Here is a 12,715-nt window from a genome sequence, read left to right as displayed (position 1 = left end):
AAGCTGGCTTCTTTGAGCGCATTAGGTCGGCGGGGTCGACTGTTTTCTTGTACTCGTCGAGCTCGAGGACGGCCATCTACTGGTCGGCAATTCTTGATCCTTGCTGCAAGCACTCTTCGGCTCGCTGCCGATTGCCTGTGATGGTGATCACGCCTTTTGGGCCTGGCATCTTCAGCTTCAAGTATACGTAGCATGGACGGGCCATGAATCTCACATACGCTGGGCGGCCCAGGATTGCGTGGTAAGCCCTCTGGAAATCCACCACCTCAAATGTGAGCTTTTCCTTGCGAAAGTTCTTGTCAGAGCCGAAAACGACGTCCAACGCGATCTGCCCGAGTGACTTGGCCTTCCGTCCAGGGACGAATCCATGGAACTGCATACCGCTCTCGCTGAGTTTGGACATCGGAATGCCCATCCCCTTGAGAGTGTCAGCGTACATGATGTTCAAACCGCTGCCGCCGTCCATAAGGACTTTGCGCAGTCAGACTCCTTCCACCACAGGGTCAACGACCAGAGCTTGTCTTCCTGGGGTGGGAACATGCGCAGGATGATCCGACTGGTCAAAGGTGATCGCAGTCTGAGACCATTTAAGGAACTTGGGGCTCGTTGGAGTGGCCATGTTAACCTCCCTGTTCACCAGCTTCAATCGACTCTTGCTTTCGACGTCAGCAAAAATCATGAGTGTCGCATGGACTTGGGGGAACGGATCCTCCTTATCCTCCTCATCTTGTTCATTGACCTTCTCACTCGGTTGCCCTTCGCCGAACCCCTGGATCAGGAGGCGGCACTGCCGAGTGGTATGCTTTGGATATATGGGGTTGCCCTCTTCGTCCATCTTCGTATGAACCGGGCATGGTTGGTCCAGGATGGGATTATTGAACGGCTTCTTCTTGGGGGTAAACTGCGCCTTCCCTTTGCCCTTGAACTTGGCATTGGTCACGACTGCAGCTTCTGCCTGCGGAGTGGATGGAGCTTTTTTCTTTTGCTTCCGAGTGTTGCTTCCATCTCCTTCGCCGACTGTCTTGTGCTTGCCGCTTCGGATGTGGTCCTCTTCTTCGCCATTTGCGTAGCGAGCTGCTATTTCCATCATCTTGCTCATGGAGATGTCACCTGTTCGACCGGACTTCAGGTACAGCTCTCTGTACAGCACGCCTGCCTTGAAGGCGCAGACTGCTTGATGCTCGGTGACGTTCTCCATCGTGTGGTAGAGAGTTGTACAACGCTGGATGAAGTCGCGCAGGGGCTCATTCGGCTTCTGGACGCAATGCTAGAGCTCCACGAGGCCCGCAGGGCGCTTGCACGTCCCTTCGAAGGTCTTGATGAACACTCGGGCCAGATCTGCCCAACTGTAGATGCTCGAGGGGGCTAACTGATTCGGCCACGCTCGTGCCGAGTCGTCGAGCATCAGCGGGAGGTGCTTCATGGTGACATGGTCGTCCCCTCCTCCGATCTGGACTGCCACTCGGTAGTCGTCTAGCCATGTTTCTGGCTTGGACTCTCCTATAAACTTACTGATTCCCGCCACCAATCGGAAGTTGGGCGGGATGTCAGCCGAGCGGATGGCTCGACTAAAACACTCGAGGCCAGACACGATGGTCCTGCTTCCACTTGGACGGTCCATATCGCGACCATCGCGGTGGGCTCGGACCCTGTCGACCCTTCGCTGGGCGATACGCCCTCTTGCGTCGGGTCTTGGGTCGTAAGTGTCGCCGACTGAGCGCCGATCATCATGATGTCGGGACTCATAGGGCCCACCCCGCGGAGGGGTGCGTGAACGGCGGCGATCTTCATGAATCACGGAACGGCTACCTCCCCTATGGTGCCGATGGGAACCAGGGCTGTGAACCGACCAATGCGTATTCGCATGAACGGAACTATTATGGATCCTGTTGTGCGACTGGGAGACCGCCGAATTCTGCTACTACGCCGTGTGCAACAGGGCTCAGATCTGCTCGATCCCCCTTCCTGCCTTTGAATCAGTCGGCTGGAGGGAATCGGCTATCTTGCCAGCCGCAGCCAAGTTCAGGACGGGTGTGCGGAACAACTCCACGTTGCTCCGCCGAGTGTGCCGACTGGCAGAACGGCGAGGTGGATGGCGCGCAACGGATGTTTCGCCGACCTCGCGCTCGCTTCGGCCAGCTTGACGGGGATCTTCATGGGAGTTGGCCATGTGTACTTCTGCTGCGGGCCCGCGACCCGCATACTCGGAAGGAAACTCAGTCGGAACCGAGTCCGAGTGCTGGGATAGCGGGGCAACCACAACGGACTCTAGAACCGCCACTTGCAAAGACGCGTTCTGGCGCGCCTGGGCATGTTGCACCCAACGCTGGGGCCGCGGACGGTGGGACCGCTTGCTGCGGCGCGTGACGGCGGTGCAAGTCGACACCGGAGTCGACTGTTGGAGAAGAAGAATGCCGCGGGCGCCGGCACGGAAGTGCGTAGCCCCACGACGGGGAAGCGCCTCGACGTCGAGAGGAGCATCCCGAAGCCACGCCGAATCGTCGATGGTGAAGGGGAGAGCGCCGAAGAAGATCTGGTGACCCATGCTCGAACCTCCACCGGACGACATGACGAAAGGAAGTAGTCGCAAACTCGCCAGAAGTCACTTAGACGCCTGCCCCACGGTGGGCGCCAACTGTCGTGGGTATAAGCCTGACAGTAGATGTGTAGGGTACGAAAAGGATGGGCAGAGTCCTAGCTACGGCGAGGATGTATGAGTTCAGGCCCCTCTGCGGTGGAGGTAATAGCCCTACGTCTTAGTGCTCAGGGAGTTTGTTGTCGAGTGGAATAGGGAATACAATGAGTTGCTAACCCCTTTACCAGTGGGGGAGGGTGGCTTATATAGAGTGCACTGCCCTCCACAATGGTTCCGGTACAGGGGTGGAGTAGTGGCGATTGAATGTGTACGTTACGGGTAACATACGCCCTAAATGCTAATAAATGCACCTGGAAACGTACGACCGTTTCCCTCCAGGGGGTTACGATGTACCGAGTGGTATCCAGTCGGTCAGTCCTCCGAATGTTAGTCTCCGACTGGATCATCGAGGACCTGTTACCGACTGGATCATGGGGACTCCTTAATTCAGTCGGAGCTGACTAAGGCTCTTGTCCTTTGTGAGGGGTAGTCCTTGGGTAGGACCTACAGGTCAGGCCTATGACCCTACCCTAGGACTATAACCCCATCAGCCGAACCCCTTGGGGGTCCTTGGACCCCAAGGCAAGGCTCCCCCTCTTCCCCCTATATATACGGAGGTTTTAGGGCTGATTTGAGACAACTTTGCCATGGCAGCCCGACCACATATCTCCATGGTTTTACCTCTAGATCGCGTTTCTGTGGAGCTCGGGCGGAGCTCTGCCGAGATAAGATAATCACCAACCTCCGGAACACCATAATGCTGTCGGAGAACTCATCTACCTCTCCGTCTCTCTTGCTGGATCAAGAAGGCCGAGATCATCGTCGAGCTGTACGTGTGCTGAACGCGGAGGTGCCGTCTGTTCGGCACTAGATCGTGGGACTGATCGCGGGACGGTTCGCGGGGCGGATCGAGGGACGTGAGGACGTTCCACTACATCAACCGCGTTCACTAACGCTTCTGCTATGCGATCTACAAGGGTACGTAGATCGCATATCCCCTCTCGTAGATGGACATCACCATGATAGGTGTTCGTGCGCGTAGGAAATTTTTTGTTTCCCATGCGACGTTCCCCAACATTGGCATCATGAGCTAGGTTCATGCGTAGATGTCTTCTCGAGTAGAACACAGAAGTTTTTGTGGGCGGTGATGTGCGTTTTGCTGTCCTCCTTAGTCTTTTCTTGGTTCTGCGGTATTGTTGGATTGAAGCGGCTTGGACCGACATTACTCGTACGCTTACGAGAGACTGGTTTCATCGCTATGAGTAACCCCGTTGCTCAAAGATGACTGGCAAGTGTCAGTTTCTCCAACTTTAGTTGAATCGGAATTGACCGGGGAGGTCCTTGGATGAGGTTAAATAGCAATTCATATATCTCCGTTGTGGTGTTTGCGTAAGTAAGATGCGATCCTACTAGATACCCATGGTCACCATGTAAAACATGCAACAACAATTAGAGGACGTCTAACTTGTTTTTGCAGGGTATGCTTGTGATGTGATATGGCCAACGATGTGATGTGATATATTGGATGTATGAGATGATCATGTTGTAATAGTTAATATCGACTTGCACGTCGATGGTACGGCAACCTGCGGGAGCCATAGGGTTGTCTTTAAACTAACGTTTGTGCTTGCACATGCGTTTACTATATTGCTAGGACATAGCTTGAGTAGTAATAGCATGAGTAGCACGACAACCCCGATGGCGACATGTTGATGGAGATCATGGTGTGACACCGGTGACAAGAAGATCGTGCCGGTGCTTTGGTGATGGAGATCAAGAAGCGCATGATGATGGCCATATCATGTCACTTATGAATTGCATGTGATGTTAATCCTTTATGCACCTTATCTTGCTTAGAACGACGGTAGCATTATGAGGTGATCTCTCACTAAAATTTCAAGACGAAATTCTGTTCTCCCCGACTGTGCACCGTTGCGACAGTTCTTCGTTTCGAGACACCACGTGATGATCGGGTGTGATAGACTCAACGTTCACATACAACGGGTGCAAAACAGTTGCACACGCGGAACACTCGGGTTAAGCTTGACGAGCCTAGCATGTGCAGACATGGGCTCGGAACACATGAGACCGAAAGGTCGAGCATGAATCATATAGTTGATATGATTAGCATAGAGATGCTTACCACTGAAACTATTCTCGACTCACGTGATGATCGGACTTGAGATAGTGGATTTGGATCATGTACCACTCAAATGACTAGACAGATGTACTTTTTGAGTGGGAGTTCTTAAGTAATATGATTAATTGAACTAATTATCATGAACATAGTCTAATGGTCTTTGCGAATTACGATGTAGCTTGCGCTATAGCTCTACTGTTTTTATACGTTCCTAGAGAAAATTTAGTTGAAAGTTGATAGTAGCAAACTTTGAAGAGGATTGTCCTCGTTGCTGCGCAGAAGGCTTATGTCCTTAATGCACCACTCGGTGTGCTGCACCTCGAGCGTCGTCTATGGATGCTATGAACATCCGACATACACGTTTCTGATGACTACACGATAGTTCAGTGCAAAATACTTAATGGCTTAGAAGCAAGGCGTCGAAGATGTTTTGAAACATCACGGAAAATAAGTGATGTTCTAAAGAGATGAAATTGTGATTTCATGCTCATGCCCTTGTTAAGAGGTACGAGACCTCCGACAAGATTCTTTGTCCACATAGTAAAGGAGGAAAGCTCAATCGTTGAGCGTGTGCTCAGATTGTGTTAGTACGACAATCGCTTGAATCAAGTGGGAGTTAATCTTCGAGATGAGATAGTGATAGTTCTCCAAAGTCACTGCCACCAAGCTGTGAGAGATTCGTGATGAACTATAACATATCAAGGATAGATACAATGATCTTTGAGTGATTCGCGATGTTTGACACTGTGAAAGTAGAAATCAAGAAGGAGCATCAATAGTTGATGGTTAGTAAAACCACTAAGTTTCGAGAAAGGCAAGGGCTACAAGGGATACTTCGTGAAACGACAAAACAGTTGCTGCACTAATGAAGAGACCCAAGGTTAAACCCAAACCTGAGACTAAGTGCTTCTGTAATGAGGGGAACGGTCACTGAGGCGGAGCAACTCTAGATACTTGGTAGATAAGTAGGCTGGCAAAAGTCGAACGAAGTATATTTGAAATACATGATGTGTACTTTACTAGTACTCCTAGTAGCATGAGGGTATTGGATACTGGTTCGGTTGCTAAGTGATTAGTAACACGAAATGATAGCTACGACATAAATGGAGACTAGCTAAAGGCGAGGTGATGATACGTGTTGGAAGTATTTCCAAGATTGATATGATCAAAACGTCGCACGCTCCCTCTATCATCGGGATTGGTGTTAAACCTAAATAATTGTTATTTGGTGCTTGCGTTAAGCATGAACATGATTGGATCGTGTTTATTGCAATATGATTATTCATTTAAAGAGAATAATGGTTACTCTATTTGCTTGAATAATCACCTTCAATGGTTTATTGAATCTTGATCGTAGTGTTACACATGTTCATAATATTGGTGCCAAAAGATACGAGGTAATGATGTTAGTACCACTTACTTGTGGCACTGCCGCTTGAGTCATGTTAGTATAAATTGCATGAAGAGGCTCCATGCTGATGGATCTTTATATTCACTTGATTTTGAATCACTAGTGACATGCTAATCATACCACATGAGCAAGGCCTTGTTTTCATTGAGGTGAAACAAGATAGTAACTTGTTGGAAGTGATACATTTTGATGTATGCAGTCCAATGGGTGCTGAGGCACGCAGTGGATATCATTATGTTCTTACTTCAATGACGATTTAAGTAGATGCAAGAGTATTTACTTAATGAATCACAAGTCTGAAATATTGAAAAGTTCAATTCTGTTTCAGAGTGAAGTTCATCGTAACAAGAGGATAAACTGTCTATGATATGATCATAGAAATGAATATCTGAGTTACGAGTTTTGGTACGCAGTTAAAACAATGTGGAAATTGTTTCGCAGTTCATGCCACCTGGAACATCATAGTGTGATGATGTGTCTGAACGTCATAGCCACGCACTATTTGGTATGGTGCATGCTATGATGTCTCTTATCGAATTACCACTATCGTTTATGGGTTATGCATTAGAGACAACCGCATTCACTTTAAATAGGGCACCGCGCATTTCCGTTGAGATGACAAAGTATAGACTGAGGTTTAGAGAAATCTAAACTGTCTTTTCTTGAAAGTTTGGGGCTTCGACACTTATGTGAAAAAGTTTCAGTCTGATAAGCTCGAACCCAAAGCGGATAAATGCATCTTCATAGGATATCCAAAACAGTTGGGTACATCTCCTATCTCAGATCCGAAAGCAAAGTGTTTGTTTCTAGAAACGGATCCTTTCTCGAGGAAAGGTTTCTCTCGAAAGAATTGAGTGGGAGGGTGGTAGAACTTTATGAGGTTATTGAACCATCACTTCGACCAGTGTGTAGCAGGGCGTAGGAAGTTGTTCCTGTGGCGCCTACACCAATTGAAGTGAAAGCTGATGATAGTGGTCATCGAGCATCGGATCAAGTTACTACAAACCTCGTGGGTTGACAAGGTCGCGTACTGCTGTAGAGTGGTACAGTAACCCTGTCTTGGAGGTCATGTTGTTGGACAACAATCAACCTACGAGTAATGGAGAAGAAATGGTGGGCCCGGATTCCGACAAATGGCTGGAAGCCATGACATCGGGGAGAGGATCCATGTATGAAAACAAAGTGTAGACTTTGGAAGAACTACTTGATGGTCGTAGGACTATTGAGTAAAGATGGATCTTTAAAAGGAAGACAGACGATGATGGTGATAAGTCACTATTATGAAAAGCTCGACTTGTCGCAAAGATGTTTCCGACAAGATCAAATGGTTGACTATGATGAGACTTTATCACTCGTAGCGATGCTAAAAGTCTGTTAGAGTTATGTTAGTAGTTGTTGCATTATTTTTGAAATATTGCACATAGGATGTCAAAACATTGTTTCCTCGACGGTTTCCTTGATCAAACATTAATGTGATACAACCAGAAGGTTTTGTCGATCCTAAAGATACTAGCAAGTATGCAAGCTCCAGCGATCCTTGAATGGACTGGTGCAAGCATCTCGGAGTTGGAATATACACTTTGATGAGATGATCAAAGATTTTGGGTTTGTACAAGGTTTATGAGAAACTTGTATTTCCAAAGAAGTGAGTGGGAGCACTATAGAATTTCTGATAAGTATATGTGGTTGACATATTGTGGATCAGAAGTAATGTAGAATTTCTGTAAAGCATACAAGGTTGTTTGAAAGGAATACCTGGATTGAGCTACTTGAACGTTGAGCATCAAAGATCTATGGAGATAGATCGAAAGCGCTTAATGGAAGTTTCAACAAGATGCATGCCTTGACAAGTTTTTGAAGAAGTTCAAAATAGATCAGCAAAGAAGGAGTTCTTGGTTGCGTTGTAAGGTGTGAATTTGAGTAAGACTCAAAACCCGACCACGGTAGAAAAAAGAGAATAGACGAAGGTCGTCTTCTATGCCTTCGGCGTAAACTCTAAAGTATGCCATGCTGAGTACCGCACCTGATGTGTGCCTTGCAGCAAGTCTGTTAAGAGGTACACAGAGTGATCCAGGAGTGAATCACTGATCAGCGGTCAAAGTTATCCTTAGTAACTAAATAGACTAAGGAATTTTTCTCGATTATGGAGGTGGTTAAAGAGTTCGTCGTAAAGGTTGCGTCGATGCAAGCTTTGACACTAATCCGAATAACTATGAGTAGTGAAACGGATTCGTATAGTAGAGTAGATATTTGGAGTATTTCCGAATAGCACATAGTAGCAACATCTATAAGATGACATAAAGATTTGTAAAGAACACACAAATCTGAAAGTTTCAGAACCGTTGACAAAAACCTCTCTCACGAGCAAGACGTGATCAGACCCCATAACTATATGGGTGTTGGATTCGTTGGAATCACATGGTGATGTGAACTAGATTATTGACTCTAGTACAAGTGGGAGACTGTTGGAAATATGTCCTAGAGGCAATAATAAATTAGTCATTATTATATTTCTTAGTTCATGATAATCGTTTATTATCCATGCTATAATTGTATTGATTGTAAACACAGTGCCTTTGTGGATACATAGACAAAACACTGTCCCTAGTAAGCCTCTAGTTGACTAGCTCGTTGATCAAAGATGGTCAAGGTTTCCTAACCATAGGCAAGTGTTGTCACTTGATAACGGGATCACATCATTAGGAGAATCATGTGATGGACTAGACCCAAACTAATAGACGTAGCATGTTGATCGTGTCATTTTGTTGCTACTGTTTTCTGCGTGTCAAGTATTTGTTCCTATGACCATGAGATCATATAACTCACTGACACCGGAGGAATGCTTTGTGTGTATCAAACGTCGCAACGTAACTGGGTGATTATAAAGATGCTCTACAGGTATCTCCGAAGGTGTTCGTTGAGTTAGTATGGATCATGACTGGGATTTGTCACTCCGTATGACGGAGAGGTATCTCAGGGCCCACTCGGTAATACAACATCACACACAAGCCTTGCAAGCAATGTGACTTAGTGTAAGTTGTGGGATCTTGTATTACGGAACGAGTAAAGAGACTTGCCGGTAAACGAGATTGAAATAGGTATGCGGATACTGACGATCGAATCTCGGGCAAGTAACATACCGAAGGACAAAGGGAATGACATACGGGATTATATGAATCCTTGGCACTGAGGTTCAAACGATAAGATCTTCGTAGAATATGTGGGATCCAATATGGGCATCCAAGTCCCGCTATTGGATATTGACCGAGGAGTCACTTGGGTCATGTCTGCATAGTTCTCAAACCCGCAGGGTCTGCACACTTAAGGTTCGACGTTGTTTTATGCGTATTTGAGTTATATGGTTGGTTACCGAATGTTGTTCGGAGTCCCGGATGAGATCACGGACGTCACGAGGGTTTCCAGAATGGTCCAGAAACGAAGATTGATATATAGGATGACCTCATTTGATTACCGGAAGGTTTTCGGAGTTACCGGGAATGACGAATGGGTTCCGGGTGTTCACCGGGGGGGGCAACCCACCCCGGGGAAGCCCATAGGCCTTGGGGGTGGCGCACCAGCCCTTAGTGGGCTGGTGGGACAGCCCAAGAAGGCCCTATGCGCCATAGGAAGAGAATAAAAGAGAAAAAAAAGGGGGAGGTGGAAAAAAGGGGAAGTACTCCTCCTTCCAAACCTAGTTGGATTCGGTTTGGAAGGGGAGGACTCCCCCCCTTGGCTCGGCCGAACCCCTTGGGGGTCCTTGGACCCCAAGGCAAGGCTCCCCCTCTTCCCCCTATATATACGGAGGTTTTAGGGCTGATTTGAGACAACTTTGCCACGGCAGCCCGACCACATATCTCCACGGTTTTACCTCTAGATCGCGTTTCTGCAGAGCTCGGGCGGAGCTCTGCCGAGATAAGATCATCACCAACCTCCGGAGCACCTTCACGCTGCCGGAGAACTCATCTACCTCTCCGTCTCTCTTGCTGGATCAATATGGCTGAGATCATCGTCGAGCTGTACGTGTGCTGAAGCGGAGGTGTCGTCCATTCGGCACTAGATCGTGGGACTGATCGCGGGACGGTTCGCGGGGCGGATCGAGGGACGTGAGGACGTTCCACTACATCAACCGCGTTCACTAACGCTTATGCTGTGCGATCTACAAGGGTACGTAGAACGAATATCCCCTCTCGTAGATGGACATCACCATGATAGATCTTCGTGCGCGTAGGAAAAGTTTTGTTTCCCATGCGACGTTCCCCAACAGATGTCCGAGGGCATAATAATGTACCTGTCTGCCTAAAGGTTGAACAAAGAAGGAGCAGGCAAAGTAATAGTCTCTCGAGTATCCTGACTAAATACCAGGTTATAAATCATCCGTCTACTAGCATCTCCATCCAGAAAATCATGGTGAACCATGCTATCATAATCCAGATATTTCTCAGGAAGAAGCATCTCTTCTTCCTTGCGAAGTCTAATAGGTATCTCAAAGTGTCTAGCAAGACGAGTAGCATAGATACCTCCATAGACGACACCTTTGGAACGGTTTGTGTTCAACCGCTGAGCTACTATAGCACCTAGGCTATAAGTCTTAGTGCTATAAAGGCCTTCGCGCATAACCGCAAGGTCTCGAGATCGAAGTGATCCATCCCCCCACGGCCAATCAAACATTTTCCCACAAATAATGAGAAGTACCAAAGCATAGGAAAATGTATGCTTGCAATTTTAGCATGAGACACTCCTCTCTCCTCTCCAACAGCAATAGTACCTATGAAATCCTCCAAATCCCGTGGACGAGGATCATGAATATCCCCAACATAAGGTAATTTGCATGCATTGCAAAAATCCTGTAGTGTCATGCACTGGGGGATATCGTACAACATGAACTCAACCATGGGAGGATTCTTCCTCGGATAAAAGTTGAAGATTTGAACGAAAATATTTGTGAGAAGGAGGTATTGTGGGCACTTATCTTCAACGAACGCGGTAAGACCTGCGTTCTCCACCAAATAATAGAAGTGTTCATAAAGCCCAGCGGCGCGCAAAAATTCATCACTTGGCCACTCGCACGCTCGAACTTCCGTGACTCGAGGAACCACGTACTTGGGGAGGTTCTTCTCATCCTCCTTGGGGTTACGGCTTGAAGAGCCTCTCAAGAACCTCCTCATCTTTTTCCTTTTCTAGCTCTGAAAAATCTGAAATTTTTAGAGACTTCAAAAGAAAAGTGAATAGAGATTAACCAAACTCGTAGCAACTACTCCTACTAGTGCTTAGAGACCGTATCACGCGATAAAACTACTTGGGAGCATCTAAAATCAACATTTCAAGCTCAAGAACAGAGTCACCAAGGTAGCAAGAATACGCGAAGGATAAAACACTAGAGCAAAAACTAATTGGACCAATGGAGGAGTCACTTACCAAGGAGTAATTTCCCCAAAACGGTCCAGAGAATGGTGCTTTGAGCAAGGAGATCGAAAATCATCGCCAAATGAGCAAGAACACGGGTTTGAGCTACGAAACGATTTTTTCTAGAGGTAGAGGAAGAGGATGGGGGCTGGAATGAGTGGAGGGGGTCCCTGTGGGCCCCACAAGCTTGCTTGCTGCGGCTAGGGGGGTGGCCGCGGTGACAGGGCTTGTGGCCCACTCGTGTGGCCCCTAGGCCAGCTCCGAGTCCCAGTATTTTTCAAATATTCCAGAAAAAATCATACTAGATTTTTAGGACCATCAGAGAACTTTTATTTTTGGGGTACTTTTTTCCGGGACGCTAAAACAGAAAACAGGGAAAACTAAACTAAATCTATCATTTTTCATCTAAGCAACTGAAAGTGAAAGCTTAAAACACAGGTATGTGACTCTTTGATTCATCCATTTCATGGTCATCGAAGGAAATCCGTCAATGGGGTTGATCAAATCCTCATGACAAAACTTTTTCGAATCACAAAAGGAAACGGAGAATTATCGAATAGCCACTAAGTCACCTCAATGCGGATATGTATCTCCCCAACAAGCAAATCATACTTCATCTTGACAAAAGGAATAGAGCATTCAAAGATCCCAAAAAGAATCGATGAAGTTTTTTCAATAGTATTGATGCAATGTACTTGATATCGTTTCTTCGGAAAGTGCACTGTATGCTCATTACCGTTGACACGAAAAGTGACATTGCCTTTGTTGCAATCTATAACAGCCCCTGCAGTGTTTAAAAAGGGTCTTCCGAGGATGACAGCCATGTCATCGTCCTCGGGAATATCCAAGATAGCAAAGTCTGTTAAGATAGTGGTGTTAGCACCAACAACATGCACATCCTCGCAAATACCGACAGGGAAAGCTGTTGATTTGTCGGGCATTTGCAGAGAAATTTCAGTGGGTGTCAACTTATCCAGTTCAAGTCTACGATAAAGAAAGAGAGGCATAACACTAACACCGGCTCCAAGATCACATAAGGGAGTTCTTACGTAGTTTCCTTTAATGGAGCAAGGTATAGTGGGCACTCCGGGATCACCAAGTTTCTTAGGAGTTCCACCTTTGATAG

The sequence above is a fragment of the Hordeum vulgare genome, chromosome 1H, assembly GCF_904849725.1.
Source record: "Hordeum vulgare subsp. vulgare chromosome 1H, MorexV3_pseudomolecules_assembly, whole genome shotgun sequence".
Taxonomy (NCBI): Eukaryota; Viridiplantae; Streptophyta; class Magnoliopsida; order Poales; family Poaceae; genus Hordeum; species Hordeum vulgare.
Note: the sequence above shows the minus strand (reverse complement) of the source record.